The 21,889-nt window shown below is 44.0% G+C and overlaps 1 protein-coding gene across 2 annotated transcripts in view; it reads left to right on the forward strand.

Annotated features, from left to right (window-relative positions):
* The first annotated feature begins 246 nt into the window (after positions 1–246).
* The window catches only part of DNAJB6 (DnaJ heat shock protein family (Hsp40) member B6), a 147,018-nt gene continuing 125,375 nt past the window's right edge, over positions 247–21,889 (forward strand). Inside the window, exon 1 of one of the 2 annotated variants that reach the window (XM_073581603.1) lies at positions 247–414. The gene's annotated coding sequence lies outside the window, so the exon portion shown is untranslated. The remainder of the gene's footprint in view (positions 415–21,889) is intronic. The other variant, XM_073581604.1, reaches the window with a different exon arrangement.

Raw genomic sequence — 21,889 nt, forward strand, 5'->3', positions numbered from 1 at the left:
CAGAGGTCAGCACCACACACCTAGAACTGCAATGCCCTTTGCAACCAATCAGACTGCAGCTTACATTTCCAGAGCAGAGTAAGACATGAAAGCCTTAATCTGATTGGTTGTCTCTTTTACTACAGGACGGTCCCATGTTATCAAGGTCATTAACCGACAGTCGCCATATTCCCAGATTACCGCGTACTAGGGAGCCCCCTATAAGACGGAGAACATATCTAAGCATCCGGTTAGGTCAGGACATCACGACCCAGCACCAGACCCAGAGCATTCCAGAAAATTCCACTCCCGTCACCGGGGGCAACAGAGACCGGAAGTGACGTGCTGGCAAAACTCGCGTTAGTAACGCACACTTCCGGCACGGAGCTGATAACTGCGTCTGAGTCAGCGGACACCGGCGAGACGAGCGCGGAGGTGAGAGGTGGTCCGGGGATGTGTGGGGGGAGGACAGTACCGGAGACATGGCGGAGGAAGGATGGGGGCGGCGGGCAATGCCGGCAGTGTGCGCGGAGAGCTCCGCGTCCTGCCCTGTGTCTGCGCATGTCAGGGCTGCTGTGGGGATTACACAGTGTCTGGCCTGGTACTACAAGTCCCAGCGTGCGGGTACTCGCCATCCTGGGGGCTGCGGCTTTTACCTCATCCCTCGTGCTGAGGGCAGTGTGCCCGGTGTGGGGGCGCCGAGACCCCCTGTCCTCATGCGGGGTCTGCCCCTAATTGTGTGGGGTCTCCTGTGCATATTCGTTTGCAGGGCGCCCGTATTACCACCCCCCATACTCTCCTCCTTCCTGGCGACCATTCTTTGTAATCGGCGCTCGCCCCCCAGCAATAAAGGGCTTGTCCTGTCTAAAGTGACAAGTCTGCCGTCATGCTCTAATGACCACCCCTCTAAGGTGACAATGCGCAGTGGGGGAGGGGAGCCGCCGCACTCACAATTGGGGTCTGCGACTTTCAGTTTCCCATTTTAATGAATATGGGAAGTGGGGCAGCGACTCGTCTCTAATCTCTTTTGGGGAATTGTCCGCAGCGCCAGCCACGCTTTCCTCTGCTGTATGGTGACGTGTGGCTGCTCGCGTGTCGTGTGATTCTTGGGCGAAGTTCCCACGATGAGGAATTGGTGCGTTTTTTCTGTAGCTCAAGGAAAGTGCGAGGGATTTACTGATATCTTATGTGCACTTGTGTTGTTTTTTTTTTTTTCTCCTCGCTGCAGAAACTGACCTGCTGGGTAATTTCTGAAGTCTGTGACCTGTCAATCTCTTGTGATAAATATGCGCTTTATTTGCAGGTTTTTCTCATAGATGTAAATGAGATGAGGGAAATGCACGTAATCTGCTCATAACTTAAAGATTTCTCAAAGTGGAAAAACCAGCCAAAACAGGGTAGTTAAAATAAAGAGAAAAAAACATGACGTACCCAAAAGAGACAAACTTGCAGGTGGAAAGAACCCGCCAAAATGCGAGTAATCTAAGGCTAGGTTCACACTTGCAGTTGAGTCTGCAGCGTATCATCCGCAAACCTAGGCAAATGCTATTTCCCAGCGAATTTTTGATTTTACACAAGCCACACCCAGTGGGCGTGTCTCATGTAAATTCTTGCGTGCGCAAAGCATACTCGTGTCGTTGTGTACGCTTGTGTTTCCATAGACGGTAATGCAGGTTTTTTTGCGCACGTCGTCCGCATGCGGATGACTGGATGTTCACGCCGCAAAAAAATAGAACAAGATGCGTTTGCTGCGCCCCGCCGTGTCCCGCGAAAAGACGCACCCAATCACATACAAACGCATGTCCCTGCGTACCCCATGTTAAAGATAGGTACGCAGGACGTATGCAGATGCATGCGCATCAAACGCAGCGGACTAAACCACAAATGTGAAACCGGCCTAAATGAGCTCATTTGGGGTAGAAAATCTGCAGCATCACAAAATTCGCCAAGTCTTCTCCTCATAGGAATTTAGAGCCTTTGAGTGCCTTCAGATAGTGACCTCTTTTTTTTTATTTTTGTGCGCCCGATTCATCACACTGGCCTTGGTGAGGAGGTATGCGGGAGTCAGATGCTCCTGATTTATGTAGGGACGCACACATCGTGCTGAATCTTCTAATCTGACCGACTAGAGTGGGGTTTCTGGCGTACAGCGTCCCACAGTACATCATGAATTGGAGGAGCTGGTGCACCCCCGCCCTACCCCAGCTATGCCCATTCTGTCCAAGCTGGGGGGAAACTGGTATGAAACCACCAAGTCTTAATAATTTTGCACAGCTTTTGCGGGCCCCCCTTCTTCTCCTGTCTAAGGCTATGTACACACGCAGATTCACCAGCGGATTTTTCCGTGCGTATCCGCAGGTAGAACTGCAGGTAAATTTACCTGCGGTTTTGCCTGCTTATTGGCCAGTGGTTTTCCCATGCGGTTTGACACCTGGACAATGGAACAGGTGGCAAACCGCAGAAAGAATTGACATGTCAATTCTTTCTGCAGATTCAAAACTGCAGCTTTTCTGCAGTGTAAAAACTGCAGCATGTGCACAGTGGATTGTAAGGCTATGTGCACACGCTGCGGTTTTTGCTGCGGTTCCGCTGCGGTTTTGGCCCTACGGAACCGCAGCAGTTCTGCAGACATGGTACAGTACCATGTAACCCTATGGGTTTCCAAAACCGCAGTGCTCACACTGCGTTTTTTTTCAGCGCGGTTTTGCTGCGTTTTTTCCGCAGCATGTCAATTGTTTCTGCGGATTCCGCTGCGGTTTCACACCTTTAATGTAGTAGAGGTGTGAAACCGCAGGCCGCTTTACCTGCGGTTCCGCGGGGAAAAACCCTCAGGTGAAACCGCAGCGTGTGCGCATAGCCTTAATCCCATAGACTTAGATTGTACTGTACACTGTCTGCAGGACTGCTGCGGAACCGCAGCGTGTGCACATACCCTCATCTTTCACACCATAATTCTGGCCTGAGCACTTTGATGAATTGGGCCCTAATTATTTTACTGAAGGGGCAATGCTCACATGGTAATTATATTGTAGATTAAAGCAACACTTCCAGAAAATCCTGCAAGTGATGACCACTTGGTAAAAACCACCAAAACGAGCATACTAGGTGCACTAAACAAAGACCAAATGTCTCTGGAACCATAAGTGTATGTGCACACGGTGCGGATTCTGCTGCGGATCCGCAGCGTTTCTGCAGCTGCGGGTCCGCAGCAGATTTAGGTGCGTTGTACAGTACCATTGTTTTCAATGGTAAACTGGAAAACGCAGTGCACATGCTTCAGATTTTTCCGCGGTTTACAATCCTCAGCATGTCAATTATTTTGGGCAGAAACGCTGCAGTTTCACACCTCATCCATTATGAGGTGTAAAACCGCAGGACTTTAGTCCTGCGGATTTATCTGCCTTTTTTACTACAAAATCCGCAGAGCCAAAAAACTCCGTGTGCACATAGCCTAAGGTGGATTTTAAAAAGCGAGCAAAAAATGAAACTGAATACTCAAAACAAGCAGGACTAGAATACCTTTAACATTTGGCCACTTTTGACCTGGTGACAGGTCCCCTTAAACCAGGGATCCTCAAACTTTTTAAACAGGGGGCCAGATTACGGTCCCTCGGACCGTTGGAGGGCTGGAATATAGTTAAAAAAAAAAATAATGAATAAATTCCTGTGCACACAATAGGCAGCACAGGTCCCCATTAGGCAGGTAAATGTCCCCATTAGGTAGCACAGGTCCCCAATTGACAGGTAAATGTCCCCATTAGGCTGGTAAATGACCCCAATAGGACCCAGCGTTTAAAAGAAAAAAAAAAAAAAAAGTACTCGCCTATGTCCCCCGCTGCTCTGAAGAGGCGCCCGCTCATCTCAGTCTTCTTCCTGCACAGGCACACAGGCGGCGTGACGTCATCAGGCCGCGCAGGCCTGATGTGCACTGTGTGTGTCTGTGTGCACTGTGCTCTGCTGCACGCGGAGGGCTGCGTAACGCCTTTCCTCGGCGCCTCGTCCCGCCCGCGATTACAGGGCCCGCTGGCATTGAACTGCAGTGCAGTTCATGAGTTCATTGTCGGCCTGGCGGGGGGCCGGATAAAAGTCCGCATGTGGCCCGCGGGCTGTAGTTTGAGGGCCCATGTCTTAAACAGTTGAAGAGCTGTTTATTGAGGTGCTGACATATACAGTATCTCTATCGACAGCATAGTACTGTCAGTTGTGTCTGTAGAAGCGGCTCTTGCATCCTCCAATGTTATATGGCCAGTAATCTAGTTAAAACTTTAAAAGAATCTCCGTTTCTAACATTTGGAAATTTTGGCACTTTAAAGCGAACCTGTCATTAGGTTTGGCCAGTTTGAGTTTCAACCACTGCCTTTCAGGGCATAATTCGGAAAGCGATAAGTACTGCGCAGACTCCACTGCTGGTGCTTTTTTGCTAGAGGGAAAAAAAATTCTCCACCAAGATGAGGCCGCCTGCGCAGTGGCATCTCTCTGCGATCCGTTAATGCTCTTGCGCAGTCGACGCCATCTTGGTGGAGACAATTTTTTTTTTCCCCCTCTAGGAAAATAGCAGTGGTGCCTGCACAATAGCATCTATCACTTTCCGAATCATGCTACTGCGCTGGCGCAGCGGTGCCATTTTGAGGAAGAATCTTTTTTTTTTTTTTTTTTTTTTTTTTTCCTCAACAAATTTATATTGCTAAATAAAATGAATATATGGATATTATTAATGATGAGCAAGTATACTTGTTGCTCGGGTGACCTCTGAGTATTTTGTCGTGCTCGCAGATTTAGATTTCCTCGTTTCAGCTGCATTATTTGCAACTTGTAGACAGGCTGAATACATGTGGGAATTCCCTAACAACCAGGCATTCCACACATGTATTCAACCTGTCCAGCAGTCGCAAATCATGTAGCGGAGATGACGAAAACTAAAACTTCAACACTCGACACACGAGCAACGAGTATACTCGCTCATCACTAGATATTTTAGATCCGATCATGCTACGGCGTCGTTATACTGATTAAAATGATACCTGGTGATGAAATCAGTCTTGTGGTTGTTTAACCCTTTCCTGACATCCGACGTACTATCCCGTCCATGGGACCCGGGCCCCTATGCCCATGGACAGGATAGTACGTCTACCGCGATCAGCGGCGCCCACGTGGTGAGTACCGCTGATCGCGGCCGGGTGTCAGCTGATTATCACAGCTGACACCCGGCACAATGTGTCAGGGGCGGTCACGGACCGCCCCCGACACTTTAACCCCTTGCACACCGCGATCAAACATGATCGCGGTGTACCGGGGGTTAAAGGGAAGCATCGGCAGGGAGGGGGCTCCCTCCGTGCTTCCCTGAGCCCCCCACGGCAGCGCAATGTGCAGCGCTGCTGCGGGGGGGCTCCTTTCCTGCAGGCCCCTGAATCCAAGATGGCGACGGGGGCCTTTGGGGGCCTGCAGGAAGCTGGCTTCCTCAGTGCCTGCAAAGCGCAGGCATGAGGAAGCCTTCTGCACTGCCTGTGACAGATCACTGATCTGTCAGTGATCTGTGATGTGACAGATCAGCGATCTGTCACAGGACAGTGATGTCCCACCTGGGACTATTTAATAAAGTTAAAAAAAAAAATAAAAAAAGTGTTAAAATAATTTTAAAAAAATCGCCAAATAAATTAGAAAAAAAAAAAAATATTCCCCCAAATAAACCCATTTTTTGGAAATAAAAAAAACAATAAAAGTACACATTAGGTATTGCCGCGTCCGTAACGACCCGCCCTATAAAACTGTCCCATTAGTTAACCCCTTTAGCGAACCCCTTAAAAAATAAAAATAAAAAACGAAGCAAAAAATAATGATTTATTATCATACCGCCAAACAAAAAGTGTAATAACGCGTGACCAAAAAGACGCATATAAATAACCATGGTACCGCTGAAAACATCATCTTGTCCCGCAAAAAAACGAGCCGCCACACAGCATCAGCGAAAAAATAAAAAAGTTATAGCTTGCAGAATAAAGCGATGCAAAAATAATTTTTTTATATAAAAGTTTTCATTGCATAAAACCGACAAAACATAAAAAAAGACCTAAATGAGGTATCGCTGTAACCGTACTGACCCGAAGAATAAAACCGCTTTATCAATTTTACCGCACGCGGAACGGTGTAAACGCACCCCCCCAAAAGAAATTCATGAAACTCTGGTTTTTGTTCATTCTGCGTCCCAAAAATCGGAATAAAAAGCGATCAAAAAATGTCACGTGCCCGAAAATGGTACCAATAAAAACGTCAACTCGTCCCGCAAAAAATAAGACCTCACATGACTCGGTGGGTCAAAATACGGAAAAATTATAGCTCTCAATATGTGATGATGCAAAAACTATTTTTACAATAAAAAGCGTCTTTTAGCGTGCGACAGCTGCCAAATATAAAAACCGCCATAAATAGTAAATCAAACCCCCCCGTTATCACCCCCTTAGTTAGGGAAAAATAATAAAATAAAAAAAAATGTATTTATTTCCATTTTTCCGTTAGGGTTAGGGTTAGGGCTAGGGCTGAGATTAGGGTTAGGGGTGTGTTGGGGTTCGGGTTGGAGTTAGAATTGGGGGTTTCCACTGTTTGGGCACATCAGGGGCTCTCCAAATGCAACATGGCGTCTGATCTCAATTCCAGCCAATTCTGAGTTGAAAAAGTCAAATGGTGCTCCTTCCCTTCCATGCTCTGCCATGCACCCAAACAGTGTTTTACGTATCAGCCTACTCAGGACAAATTGCAAATCAACTTTTGTGGTCCAATTTCTCCTGTTATCCTTAGGAAAATAAAAAATTGGGGGCAAAAATATCATTTTTGTGGAAAATGATTTTTTTATTTTCACGTCCGAGCGTTATAAACTTCTGTGAAGCACTTGGGGGTTCAAAGTGCTCACCACACATCTAGATAAGTTCCGTGGGGGGTCTAGTATCCAAAATGGGGTCACTTGTGGGGAGTTTCAATAGTTTAGGTACATCAGGGGCTCTCCAAACGCACATGACACCCGCAGACCATTCCATCAAAGCCTGCATTCCAAAACGTCACTGCTTCCCTGCTGAGCCCCGACGTGTCCATACAGTAGTTTTCTCCCACATATGGGGTGTCAGCGTACTCATGACAAATTGGACAACTTTTGGGGTCCGATTTCTCCTGTTACCCTTGGGAAAATGAAAAAATTGGGGACTAATTGATCATGTTTGTGGAAAAAATACGATTTTTTTTATTTTCATGCCCGGGCATTATAAACTTCTGTGAAGCCCTTGGGGGTTCAAAGTGCTCACCACACATCTAAATAAGTTCCTAAGGGGGTCTCGTTTCCAAAATGGGGTCATTTGTGGGGGGTTTCCACTGTTTAGGTACATTAGGGGCTCTCCAAAGGCAACATGACACCCGCGGAACATTCCCTCAAAGTCTGCATTCCAAAACGTCACTACTTCCCTTCCGAGCCCCGACGTGTGTCCATACAGTAGTTTTCTCCCACATATGGGGCGTCAGCGTACCCAGGACAAATTGGACAACAACTTTTGGGGTTCAATTTCTCCTGTTACCCTTGGGAAAATAAAAAATTGGGGACTAATTGATCATGTTTGTGGAAAAAATACAATTTTTTTTATTTTCATGCCCAGGCATTACAAACTTCTGTGAAGCCCTTGGGGGTTCAAAGTGCTCACCACACATCTAGATAAATTCCTTGGAGGGTCTAGTTTACAAAATGGTGTCATTTGTGGGGGGTTTCCACTGTTTAGGTACATCAGGGGTTTTCCAATCGCGACATGGTGTCCGATCTCAATTCCAGCCAAAAACGTCAAATGGCGCTGCTTCCATTCCAAGCTCTGCCATGCGCCCAAATAGTGGTTTATCAGCGTACTCAGGACAAATTGCACAATAACTTTTAGTGTCCTGTTACCCTTGGGAAAATAAAAAGTGGGGTGAAAAGATCATTTTTGTGGAAAAAATGATTTTTTAATTGTACCGCTGTACGTTATAAACTTCTGTAAAGCCCTTGTGGGTTCAAAGTTCTCACCACATATCTAGATAAGTTCCTTGGGAGGTCTAGTTTCCAAAATGGGGTCACTTGTAGGGGGTTTCCACTGTTTAGGTACATCAGGGACTCTCCAAACGTGACATGGCGTCCGATCTGAATTCCAGCCAATTTTGCATTGAAAAAGTCAAACGGCGCTCCTTCCATTCTGAGCTGCCATGCGCCGAAACAGTCGTTTCCCCCCCCCCCACATATCAGGTATCAGCGTACTCAGGACAAATTGCACAATAACTTTTGCAGTCCAATTTCTCCTGTTACCCTTGGTAAAATAAAAAAAATTGAACCTGAAGTATTTTTTTTGTGAAAAAAAGTTGATGTTCATTTTTTTTTTAAAATATTCAAAAAAAATTCCTGTGACGCACCTAAAGGGTTAATAAACTTCTTAAATGTGGTTTTGAGCACCTTAAGGGGTGCAGTTTTTAGAATGGTGTCACTTTTGGGTATTTTCTATCATATAGACCCCTCAAAGTGGCTTCAAATGTGATGTAACATAGTAACATAGTTATTAAGGTTGAAGGGAGACTTTAAGTCCATCTAGTTCAACCCATATCCTATCCTAACTTGCCCTAACATGTTGATCCAGAGGAAGGCAAAAAAACCCCATGTGGCAACAGTAAGCTTCACACTGGGGAAAAAAATTCCTTCCCGACTCCACATACGGCAATCAGACTAGCTCCCTGGATCAACGCAATATTAAGGAAACTAGTGTATATACCCTGTAATATTATACTTTCCAAGAAAGGCATCCAGTCCCTTCTTAAATTTTAGTAGGGAATCACTCATTACAACATCATATGGCAGAGAGTTCCATAGTCTCACTGCTCTTACAGTAAAGAATCCGCGTCTGTGAGTATGCTTAAACCTTCTTTCCTCCAGATGTAGAGTATGCCCCCTTGTCCCCGTCACAGGTCTAAGAGTAAAAAGATCATTAGATAGGTCTTTGTATTGTCCCCGCATATATTTATACATTGTAATAAGATCACCCCGAAGCCTCCGATTCTCCAAACTAAATAACCCCAAGTGTAATAACCTGTCTTGGTATTGCAGACCCCCTAGTTCCCTAATAACCTTGGTTGCTCTTCTTCACCCGCTCCAGTTCAGCTATGTCTTTCTTATACACCAGAGACCAGAACTAGGCACAGTATTCTAAGTGTGGTCGCACTAGTGACTTATATAGAGGTAAAATGATGTTCTCCTCATGAGCATCTATGCCTCTTTTAATGCATCCCATTATTTTATTTGCCTTTGCAGCAGCTGCCTGACACTGGCCGCTAAATGTGAGTTTGTCGTCCACCCATACACCCAGGTCTTTTTCAGTGACTGTTTTGCCCAGTGTTTTACAATTAAGCACATAATTATACATCTTGTTCGTTCTACCCAAGTGCATGACCTTACATTTATCCCCATTAAAGCTCATTTGCCATTTATCAGCCCAAGCTTCTAGTTTACATAAATCCTCCTGTAATATAAAATTGTCCTCCTCTGTATTGATTACCCTGCAGAGTTTAGGCTGTGTGCACACTGTGCGGTTTTGCCGCTGCGGAAACGCAGCAGTTCCGCTGACCAAGTACAGTACAATGAAACCCTATGGGGTTTCAAAAACGCTGTGCTGACGGTGCGTTTTTTTCCGCGCGGTTTTGCTGCGGTTTACAAACCGCAGCATGTCAATTGTTTGTGCGGTTTCCGCAGCGGTTTCATACCTCTACCATAGTAGAGGTGTGAAACCGCAGAGCAAAACCGCAGACCAAAACGCAGGAAAACCGCAGGTCACTTTACCTGCGGTTTTACCTGCGTTTCCGCGCGGAAAAAACCGCAGCGGAATCCGCAACGTGTGCACATAGCCTAAGTGTCATCTGCAAATATTGAAATTCTACTCTCTATGCCCCCTACAAGGTCATTAATAAATGTTAAAAAGAAGCAGGCCCAAAACTGACCCCTGTGGTGCCCCACTGCTAACTGTGACCCAGTCCGAGTGTGCTCCATTAATAACCACCCTTTGTTTCCTTTCCCTGAGCCAGCTCTTAACCCACCTACACATATTTTCCCCTATCCCCATTGTTCTCATTTTATGTATCAACCTTTTGTGTGGCACCGTATCAAAAGCTTTTGAAAAGTCCATGTACACCACGTCCACTGCATTCCCTTGGTCCAGTCCGGAACTTACCTCTTCATAAAAGCTTATCAGATTAGTCTGACAGGAACGGTCCCTTGTAAACCCATGCTGATATTGGGTCATAAGGTTATTCTTCCCCAGATACTCCAGTATAGTATCTCTTAGAAAACCCTCCAGGATTTTACCCACAGTTGAGGTTAAACTTACTGGCCTATAATTTCCAAGTTCAGTTTTTGTCCCCTTTTAGAATATTGGCACCACATTTGCCAAACGCCGGGCCTGTGGTACAGATCCTGTTATTATGGAATCTTTAAAGATTAAAAATAATGGTCTATCTATGACTGTGCTTAATTCCTGCTGTACTCGGGGGTGTATCCCATCCGGGCCCGGGGATTTGTCAATTTTAGTGATTTTTAGACGCCGCCGTACTTCCTGCTGGGTTAAGCTGGTGACATTTAACGGAGAATTTTTATCCCTGATCACGTTATCCGACACGGGATTTTCTTGTGTAAATACTGTTGAAAAAAAGTCATTTAGCATTTTGTCTTTTTCCTCATCCACCATTTCACCTAGACTATTTTTAAGGGGGCCAACACTATCATTTTTTAGCTTCTTACTATTTATGTAGTTAAAGAATATTTTGGGATTATTTTTACTTTCTCTGGCAATGTGTCTCTCTGTCTCAATCTTTGCTGTCTTGATTTGCTTTTTACAGAATTTATTTAATCTTCTGTATTTAGTTAATGCCTCATCACTACCTACTTGCTTTAATTCTCTAAATGCTTTATTTTTATCTTATTGCACCCCTTACAGCTCTATTTAACCATAGTGGTTTCCTCCTATTTCTAGCATGTTTATTCCCATATGGTATATATTGTGCACAGGTCCTATTCAGGATGCTAATAAACGTCTCCCATTTTCTTTGTGTATTTTTACGTCTCAGGATATCGTCCCAATTAATTGCACCAAGATCATCTCTCATCCGTTGGAAATTTGCCTTCCTGAAGTTTAGTGTCCTTGTAACCCCTCTACTGCACAACTTATTAAAGGATACATGAAAACTTATTAATTTGTGATCACTATTACCCAAGTGACCCCCAACACTTACATTTGATATGCGGTCTGGCCTGTTGGTTAATATTAGGTCCAGCAGTGCCCCCCCTCTTGTTGGGTCCTGAACCAGTTGTGAAAGGCAATTGTCTCTCATAGTAGTCAAAAACCTATTACCTTTGCTGGAACTGCAGGTTTCGGTTCCCCAATGTATTTCAGGGTAGTTGAAGTCCCCCATAATAATGACTTCTCCTTGAGTCGCAGCTTCATCTATTTGCTTTATGAGGATATTCTCTGTTGCTTCCATTATTTTTGGAGACTTATAACAAACCCCTATCAGTAATTTATTATTTTTCCCCCCCTCCCCTTATCTCTACCCACAGGGACTCTACATTTTCATTAGATTCATATATATTATCACGAAGGATGGGTTTTAAGGATGATTTTACATATAAACACACACCTCCCCCTCACTTATTTGTTCGGTCATTTCTGAACAGACTATAGCCCTGTAAATTAACCGCCCAGTCGTGGCTCTTGTCCAGCCATTTCTCAGATATCCCCACTATGTCATAATTATGCTCCAACAACATTAACTCCAATTCCTCCATTTTGTTGGCGAGACTTCTGGCATTAGTATACATGCATTTTATGTATCTCTCTGTACCTCTATTCTTAAATTAACTGTTCTAACCCCACCCCCCATGCCACCCCTATCCCCAATGTCATTATTTTTGCCCAGGTATCTATCTGCACTGTCTTCCCCTCATATAAAAGGAATACCCTCCCCCCAGTCCCTAGTTTAAACACTCCTCCAACCTTCTAGCCATTTTCTCCCCCAGCACAGCTGCACCCTCCCCATTGAGGTGCAGCCCGTCCCTAGCGTAGAACCTGTAGCCAACTGAGAAGTCGGCCCAGTTCTGCAGGAACCCAAACCCCTCCTTCCTACACCAATTCCTGAGCCACTTATTAACCTCCCTAATCTCCCGTTGCCTCTCTGGTGTGGCACGTGGTACAGGAAGTATTTCCGAAAATACCACCTTGGAGGTCCTTGCTTTAAGCTTACAGCCTAATTCCCTGAAATCATCTTTAAGGACCTTCCTCCTACCTCTAACTTTGTCATTTGTGCCAATGTGCACCATGACAGCTGGATCCTCACCAGCCCCTCCCAGTAATCTGTCAACCCGATCAGCGATGTGTCGGACTCGAGCGCCAGGTAGGCAGCACACCGTTCGACGATCCCTGTCTTTGTGACAGATTGCCCTATCTGTTCCCCTAATAATTGAGTCTCCCACTACCAGAACCTGTCTGGCCTGCCCTGCTCTCCTATTTCCCCCCTTACTGGAGCAGACACTCCTCCGGCTTTCAGAGGACATGCCTTGCTGCAGCAGTGCTACTCCTGCACTAACACTCCCCTCATCTGCCAACTTAGCAAACTTATTGGGGTGTGTCAGATCAGGACTAGCCTCCCTGGCGCTCTTCCCTCTACCCCGCCTTCTAACTGTCACCCAGCTAGCTGCTTCATTGTCCTGCAGCTCCAACCTAGCATCCCCCCCCCCCTCATCTATCCCATTGAGCGTCTGCTCAGTGAGCAGAAGACTCCTTTCCATATTGTCTACGGATCTCAGTGTTGCCAGCTGCACATTTAGATCCAGTATCTGGGCTTCCAAATGCACAACGTGCTCACATCTCGCACAGCAGTATGCACCCTCGACCGGCTGTTCAAGGATTTCATACATGCGGCAAGACGTGCACTGGATGGCATTGGCAATAGTGGAGCACATCCTAATGGGGATTGCACCAGACAATAAGATAAGCAAAAATAACTTAAAAAAAAAAAAAAAAAAGTATTAATATAACAGCAATTTAGTAAGACCTCCCTTGGAAACTCCCTGAATCTAAAGTCACTGAATCTCAAGTCACACACTTACCACAGTTCGCACTCACGCTCAGGTCACACTCAGCTCGTTCACACTCGCTCAGGCAGAAGATTTAAGAGTGTTTTTTCCCCCCCCCCCTTTACCAGCACACCACCTTGCTGCTCAATGCACTTCCAAAAGGACTAAAAATAAAATGGTCCTAAAAATAAAATGGTGTTGTAAAAATGAGAAATCGCTGGTCAACTTTTAACCCTTATAACTTCCTAACAAAAAAAAATTTTGGTTCCAAAATTGTGCTGATGTAAAGTAAACATGTGGGAAATGTTACTTAAGTTTTTTGTGTGCCGTATCTCTGTGATTTAGGGGCATAAGAATTAAAAGTTGGAAAATTGCGAAATTTTCGCCAAATTTCCGTTTTTCTCACAAACGCAAGTTATTTGAATGAAATTTTACCACTAACATGAAGTACAATATGTCACGAGAAAACAATGTCAGAATCACCGGGATCCATGGAAGCGTTTCAGAGTTATTACCTCATAAAGGGACAGTGGTCAGAATTGTAAAAATTGGCCCGGTCATGAACATGCAAACCACCCTTGGGGGTGAAGGGGTTAATCTTTATTTGTAGTTTTCAGTTAATGAGATTCTCGTACTCCAGGGCGGCCCACGGGGGGGGGGTTTATGTGGTGCTCTGCGTACATATTCATCTGTATGGCTTATGACAGGTCACTGATGCCTGAGTGATCTGCCCCTATTTTATATAATGCATATACTATTGTGGGGTTAGAAAAAAAATTGCATTAAGCAAATGTTGCGGGTGGCAGTGCCTATGCAATGGCATGTATCACACTATGCCTGTGATATTGTAGCGTAAAATAAATAATTCAACTTCATCAAAATGGCGCCAGCGGTGCATGCGCAGTAGCATCTATCGTGTTCCGATGAAGTTACATTTTTTTTTAACTACAATATTGTACACATAATGCAATACATGCTACTGTTCAGACGCCTGCGCCATTTTGCTTAATGTAATTTTTTTAACCCCATAATATGATATGCATAATGTAAAATAGGGGGCAGGTCCGTGAAATATTAGTGACCTGTCATATGGCCATACAGATTAATATGTAAGCAGCGCACCGCATGAAGACCACCACCGCAGGCTCCCCTGGAGCATGAGAATCTCATTAACTGAAAACTACAAATGGAGATTAAACAACCACAAGACTGATTTCATCAACCAAGGTGTCATTGTAATCAGTATAATAGCGCTGACCTGACTGTCTGTAGGTTACTTGGCGCAATTCCGCTGACAGGTTGCCTTATAAGGATTATTCCCATCTGTCTTCCATGGCCGTGGTGGTAATAACTGTATCTATGTCCCCACCACCACAGCTGGGATTACAATAACAGACAAGTGCAGCTGTACTGCCAATTTCTATGGCAGTTGCAAAAAAAGAGTTTTGGGAAAAGCGCAACGGCCATTAACTACAGAAATGGGGATAACTGTTTCCAGACACCCGTCAGCTTTTAAACCATTGGTACAGTCTGCACATGGCTGACGTTTTTGAACATTATTATAAAGTCAGCAGCTTCTGAAATCATGCAGGAGCGGAGAGCTAGCTGTCACACAGTCAGCCTCACTGTAGAGAAGGCAGAGATGGTTTATTACCATTTCTGCCTTTCTGTTAACTATATAAACAGCATTGAACAATGGCTGTGTATACAATATAGAAAGAGTTAAAAGTACTTCCTTCACTGAACCCGACTCGTGATTACGTGATGCTGAGAAGGCAGGCCCAATCAGCAGTGTAGGCAGTATGCTGAATTTGCCCTGTAACTGGGACTAACATGCCAGCCGAAGTTACAGTGGACATCTGCATAATAAGAATGTATATAAATATTGAAAATCCCCTCAAATGTTTATCACCCTACTTGGAGCACACTGTGTGAAATAAATGACAAAATTAAATATAAAAGCAAAATATATATATTCTATATCACCAGTCTGAATCACTGGTTCAAGCCCCCTTGTTAGAGTAAAGCATGTTTAATATATGAAATAATTAAGAAACTGGGAATACAACTTCACATGTATTTTAGTGGCTTTTGGTGGTAATAAAAAAATTTGTGACAGGTAGTCTTTGAGAGTAGTGAAGCTGATTGAGAAAAAATTACAGTAATTCCAATTATATAATTGAGGTGACGCCACTCATAAGAAACCAGATACTTCAAAGCTGTTGCTGCTTGTAATTCCTCCCCGCAAATTTTATGCACCTATGTAATAATTTTTTAGTGCAACTTGTCACAAAGAACTTATTCACTGCTATGTACGTTAATTTTTTTTTTTGTAGCGCGTTATCATAACATTAAACCACATGTATCGGCTTTTAAAGGTTTGTGCGCCTAAACGTTATTGGGGCATCATTACTAACTTTATGAATGACGATGGTCTGTATAAAGAATAAAATGTTACTGCTGTACATTGAGGGTAGAAAGTTATGCAGCTTTTTCTTTTATTCCTTCCTGCATTAGGAAGTGGATTAATGCCCCAGGCAGGGATCCACTCCACACATGGGGGAGGCTGAGGTCTAGCCAAGGCTTTTGACCAGTTAGATGCTGCTAAATAATCCAGAGAAATAACTTAGAGGAGCAGCATCCAATCCGTTCATTCTGAATGTGCTGTCTGCTGCTTTCCTTTCTTTTCTGTTCAGTTAGATGCTGCTGTCTATTTGACAGCTGCATTTCAATGAAACATGCGCCAGTGCTCGTTCACATCGGGTCCCAACAGGCCTCTGCTTTTGTGATCACGTGGCTTATGATATCTGGGGCCAGCTTAAGGGCCCCTTCATTTTGGTATTCCACTGAAGATTGATTCAATATTACACTGTGATTTTTACTATAGATTGCAGAATCACAAAGTTGTCTAAGAGGGCTTAAAGCTAATGTAATGAATAATATAAATCAAATTGTCCTTTTCTCTTATCAACAAAAGGGGGAAAGGTTTTTTTGGGTTTTGGCATGTCCCATGAAAGTTTTGTTCTATCAAAATAAAGGATTGATAAACTTCTATGGTAAACGCCGTAAAGAGAAAGTGATCAGAAAGTAGTGTGTTCCCCTAATTTTCATTAAAAAATGTCTACTCAACAATGTTGGAGAAAATAAGGATCTGGCAATTCTGGCCAGTGCTTTTGTTTCCAGGTAGATTGGTCTCTGTGAGAGGGAGGTGTGTGACAACAGCTTGCTCCGGTCTGTATGATGAGAATACATGCACGCTTGGCAAAGCAGAGTGTACTCGCCCCATAAATCACCATTGTGATAGTGTTGGGCATAGGAAAATATTGGGCTAAGGCTGGGTTAGGGTGTGTGCAGACGCTGCGGAATCCGCTGCGGATTAATCCGCACGGATTTTGCAAAAACCGCAGATAAACCGCAGGTCAAAAGACCTGCGGATTATCTGCGGTTTTGCCTGCTGTTTGGTCCTGCGGATTCACCATCTCCACAATGGTGGAGATAGGATCCCGATGCGGATTCCGCAGAAAGAATTGACATGTCAATTTCTGCGGTTTCAAAACCGCAGCAAATCCGCACGGATTTTTCCGCAACGTCTACACAGCGTTTTTTTTTTACCATTCATTTGAATGGTACTGTACACCGCAGCTAAAACTGCTGCGGGTCCGCAGCGGCCAAAACCGCTGCGGAATCCGCAGCGTGTGCACATACCCTAAATCTTGCTATATTGACAATTGGGCCGGCTGCTTCTACTTCTGGCCATATGGTCATCTGCATCGTCAGTGAACGCCGTAGCTGCGTTTACTGTACATTCCATGCATTACCATGGTCCATAAAATGAACCAGAGAAGTGCATGCTCAGTTTTCTGGTTTCTTTTTTTTAAGTCCATGTGCGACTTGTGTCGCACTTAGTCTGCTTATACGCTCGTCTGGACTAGCTCTATGGCTGAATTCAAACATCTGCTGAACACTGAGTACAGACCTTGATTTTTTGACCAGCCTTGGGTCGCGTTACCTGAACTCAACAACCTCAAATATGCCTACGAAATGGAGTTTGGGTCAGAAGACCAGCGGCTGGTCCAGAGATAATGTTTGTACTTGGACGGTATTAGACATGCCTATGATTTCGGCTCTTTTCAGATGGCATGTTTTCCTTTAGTTTATCAAATATGTAGGGAAAACCCCCAAAGCATACTCCCAAAGGGATTGTCCAGTCTAAAACGAAAGTCTGCAGTCACTAAGGAACGACGGTGATATATGCTGTGTAGCTGCATAAAATCTGCGCAGTGTGAGTGGTTACAATACACACATTACAGGATGCCCACTGCACAACATGGTGCAAATCACCCCTGACCTTCTGTCTCTTCCCCACTATCCCATAGAATGTAAGTCCGCAAGGACAGAGTCCTCTCCCCTCTCTACCAGTCTGTCATTGCAAATTTGTTTACTGTTAACGATGTCTATAACTTTGTATGTAACCCCCCTTCTCATGTACAGCACCATGGAATTAATGGTGCTATATAAATAATAAATCACACAAAGTAAAAGGATGGAACTGGGTGCGGAGAGTCCCATGATCCCCACAGGTTTTTTTTAAAAATATGGTTTGACAACCATATTGGGAAAAAGGCATCATGCCGGGAAAAAGGCATCATGCCAGAGAAAGAACTGATTTGTTAAAAATGGTAACATGGTATGGTGTGCATATTGGAAAATGGCTCAATGCTGGTAAGCAGGTTAAGTAGTTCTGAGGCCATGTTGGAAAAGAGCATGTACCCGAACTTTAAAAATTAACCTAAATTAATTTTTGTTTTAACAGCAAGGATTGCGCTAAGTAACTAGTGAGCAAACAATGAAAATGATGGTAGTGATAGATGACATCATGCTCCAAGCCAACGACTCCAACCGCTAGAGCACAGTATAATAATCCCAGCAGGTGTAGGGCCATGGAGGAAATTGGAAGAAAACTGTGTGTGTGTGTATACATGAGAGAATATCTCTATCTATTCAGTGTTTTGAGGCCTTATACTCAATGAGCCTCAGTATAAAGCCATGACCACAGAAATATTTTCTTTTGGAGTCAAAGTATCTGATTTGTAAATGAGGGATTTTTGAAGATCTCAGGTGATGAGTTTTCCTAATTGGATTGAAGTTTGTAGAGTAATACACAAGGTTCAAGAAAATGTAAGGACAAAAGCTGCTATAGGTATTTTTTTTTTTTTCTTTTTCACTTTATATGGGGTGGAGATTAGGCCTGTTTCACACATCCGTTTTTCAGCTCAGTCGAAATCCGCTAAAATGGCGGAAAACGGATCCGTAGGCGGATTGAAAGAAACGAGTGGCACCGGACCGTTGTTGATGGATCCGTGTAATTTTGAATTTTAAAGGAACCCGTGCTGAGAGAGAGAGTATATATTTCTCAGCCGCCACAACGGGATTTAGGGTTAAATTTCCGGCAAAGGCAACTCTTCCGGGCAAATGCGAATCCGGCCAGCAAAAAAACGTTTGTGTCCGTCCAGTCATGTCAGCGGACCCCCAAATTTTGGTGGATCCATGAAAAAACGGATCCTACGGATGACCATCCGTCAAGATCCGCCGATAATGCAAGTCAATGGGAAGAAAAACGGATCCGCCAAGAAAAATGGCGGATCCTTTTTTTTTTTTTTGCAAAACGGCGGATTTTGACTGATGGTGACAGACGGATGTGTGAAAGAGGCCTTAAAGCTTGAACCTGCCTTGAATGGGGTGGATGTGCATAAACTTTAGCTCCATTCATTGTTTATAGTACTGCCATAGAAAGCCAAGGCTCATGAGAATCTGGTTCTAGAGCCCACATTTTGGGATCGGGTTAGGTCACAAAGGTTGGACTCCCAGTTATCAGTAAATTATCCTTTAACCTATAAATGGAAGATAACTTACTATTTTGAAAATAACCCTCTTAAGGATGTAATACACTTTTTCTGTTTCTACAATATTTTTGCAATAGTACTTAATTAAAAATAGCGCCTTTATTCTTGTCTGATCGCACGGTTTGTAACCTTTTTAGACTTTTTTTTTTTTTTTTTTTTTGTCAGTCAATGGACAGAGAAATGTGAAGTTTTCGGTCTGCAGGAAGTTATGCAAGAGATGAACTTGCATTTTAATTAATGTTTTGCGTTTAGTGTGGTGAACGTCTTCCTTAAAGCCTGCCGTTCACATTAGATGCTTGTTGGCTGAGCGATCCTCTGTTTCATGGTGGTAGCTTTTATCTGGGAGAACAAAAGGGATAGGTGGTCTCAAATCTGACATGTTGAGTCTTAATTTTTCTCAGTTTGTCTGGTTCTCCCATACACATTAGACTTGCATCAGGTGAACACTGTTGTTCTAGGCAGGTTCAGACGATATTAGACTTAAATTTCCAGCCATACAACAGCATGGCCAAAATTTTTGCTCAGATTGGTTAACTATCTAATGTGTGTGGAGGACTATACCTTAGAATGACGGTCATTTGGCTGACAACCTCACCTGACTTATCCATACACGTGCATAGTCCTCTCAAATGGACGTGCAAATGTTTTTCCAGTATAGGGGGGTGTCTGATCCTTCTTTCCCGTTATTTGTCGTTGGAAGAGTCCCCATAACAATGATGTCCAAATAATTGAATATATCAATAGCTTCCGCCAATCACCGCACTGCACCTGTTGATTGGCTGAATGGTCACAATTACGTGCGGCCCCTGATTGGCGTTCTGAATCTGGCTTTGGCTCCTAGACTACTGTGTTGTATGTGGGCAACATGAGCACCAATGGGGTTGGAGGCTGCAGTCAGCTGTTTCCCAGCATTCTTTGCATGCATGTTGGCACAGTAAAGGCACCGTCACACTAAGCGATCTCGGTAGCGATATCGCTGCTGAGTCACAACTTTTGTGACGTAACAGCGATCTCGCCAGCGAGATCGCTGTGTGTGACAGCGATCAACGTGCGGCCCCCCCTGCCGGGATCGCTGCAAGAAACCTCTGGACATTTCTTTGGTCGCTGGTCTCCCGCTGGCCAGCACGCATCGCTGTGACAGGCGGGAGACCAGCGATCAGGTGTAAAAAAAAAAAAAAAAATAATAAAAAAAAATAAATATAGTTATTCTCACCTTCCGACGTCCCGTTCAGCCATCCTGCCTCTCTCCACGCTCCGGTTCCAGTAATCCTTTGCACGAATGACCGCGAGACTTTGTTATCCCTCGAGACCGTGACATCTCGCGGTCATTCTCGCAAAGGATCACTGGGTCCGGAGCGTGGAGAGAGGCAGGATGGCTGAACGGGACGTCGGAAGGTGAGAATAACTATATTTTTTTATTTTGATTCTATTTTTTACAGGGATGGCCAGCGATGCCGGGCGCTCGGCATCGCTGTGCTGATCGCTGGTGAAGCTGTCTGTGTGACAGCTCACCAGCGATCACATCAGGACTGTGGAGTCGGAGTTAGTTTTGGTTGGAGTCGGTAGAAATGTACCGACTCCGACTCCAGCTTTAAAAAAAATGTATTAATATTTCATAATTGAACTTTCATATGAATTTTATAAATGTTACTCAAATATATATGTTCTATCAAACTATGAACAACAGTGATAAGCGGTTCTGCTGGAGATAGAGACATTTCTTACTACTTGTGTGTCACTGTTCTCCACTGCCCTTATCTAATCTTATACTTGGTTAACCTCATGCTGCCCCAACCCCCCTACTTACAATGTATGAATCTGAAAGTGAAAATGTGTTGCAAATTCTTAGTAGTAAAGCTCCTCCGCTAGACTAGATCATACTAGGTGTGCGTCTTCCAAGCATCTCACAGCTGCCTGCTACTCAGAAGAGGAAGACTGTAAGAAGTATTATCCTTTCAACAAACTTTGCATCAGTTAACTGTGAGTACATGAGGAATAATAACAGTATTACTGACCACTATATCAGTTGTACGACCTGGCAATAATTTTGTACAATTGTTTTTAGGAAAAACAATTGTCATTTGGATTGTGAATGCAGAATTAAAAACCTGAGAATGTCAAAGAAGCATCACATTAAATCAGCTGTATTTGAACATTTCACCATCACTCAAGATAGAAAACATTATGTCTGTCAGTGTATGACAAATGATCCAGACGAAAACAAATGCTGTGAAGCCAAGATGAGTGCATATTCAGGCAAAGATAAAAATGCTCCTACCAGAGCTTCTAATCTAAAGAGACATTTACAGCGCTTTCATCCAGAAGTACTGAAAGCAGTGGATGAGAAAGACTGCATCCAAACCAATGAACCAGTGCCCAGCTCTTCCAGCCAAACAAAGGAGCAGAGAACTTTGCAGCCATCAGTTGCAAGATATTTTGTCAGTGACAAAGTTACTGTGACAATGACAGTAGATACATTTAAAAAACAGATCATAGAGCTTGTTGTAAAGGATAGTGTGCCTATTTCATTATTTTCACGACCAGCTTTTATGTGTCTGAATGGGGAAATGGCCCGCAAGCTTGGTGTTTCTCTGGAGAGAGAGAGTATTAGAAAATTAGTAATCGAAGAAGCTTTTAAACAAAAGGAAGAACTTAAAAAAACTCTCAAGGGACGCTTTCTGTTTCTTAAAATGGATACCTGCACACGTCACAGAGTGAACTATTTTGCCATCAATGTCCGATTTGTTTGTGACAAAAATGAAATAGTTACCAAGACATTGGCAGTAAAAGACACCAAAGCTCATCACACCAGTGAGTTTCTCCAGGTCTTGGTGGAAAAGGTTCTGCAAGACTATGAACTTAAAAAAGAGCAAGTTCTGTCGTAACTGACAATGCT

Source organism: Dendrobates tinctorius, unplaced genomic scaffold, assembly GCF_039654945.1.
Source record: "Dendrobates tinctorius isolate UK_male_01 unplaced genomic scaffold, ASM3965494v1 ptg000070l, whole genome shotgun sequence".
Lineage (NCBI taxonomy): Eukaryota > Metazoa > Chordata > Amphibia > Anura > Dendrobatidae > Dendrobates > Dendrobates tinctorius.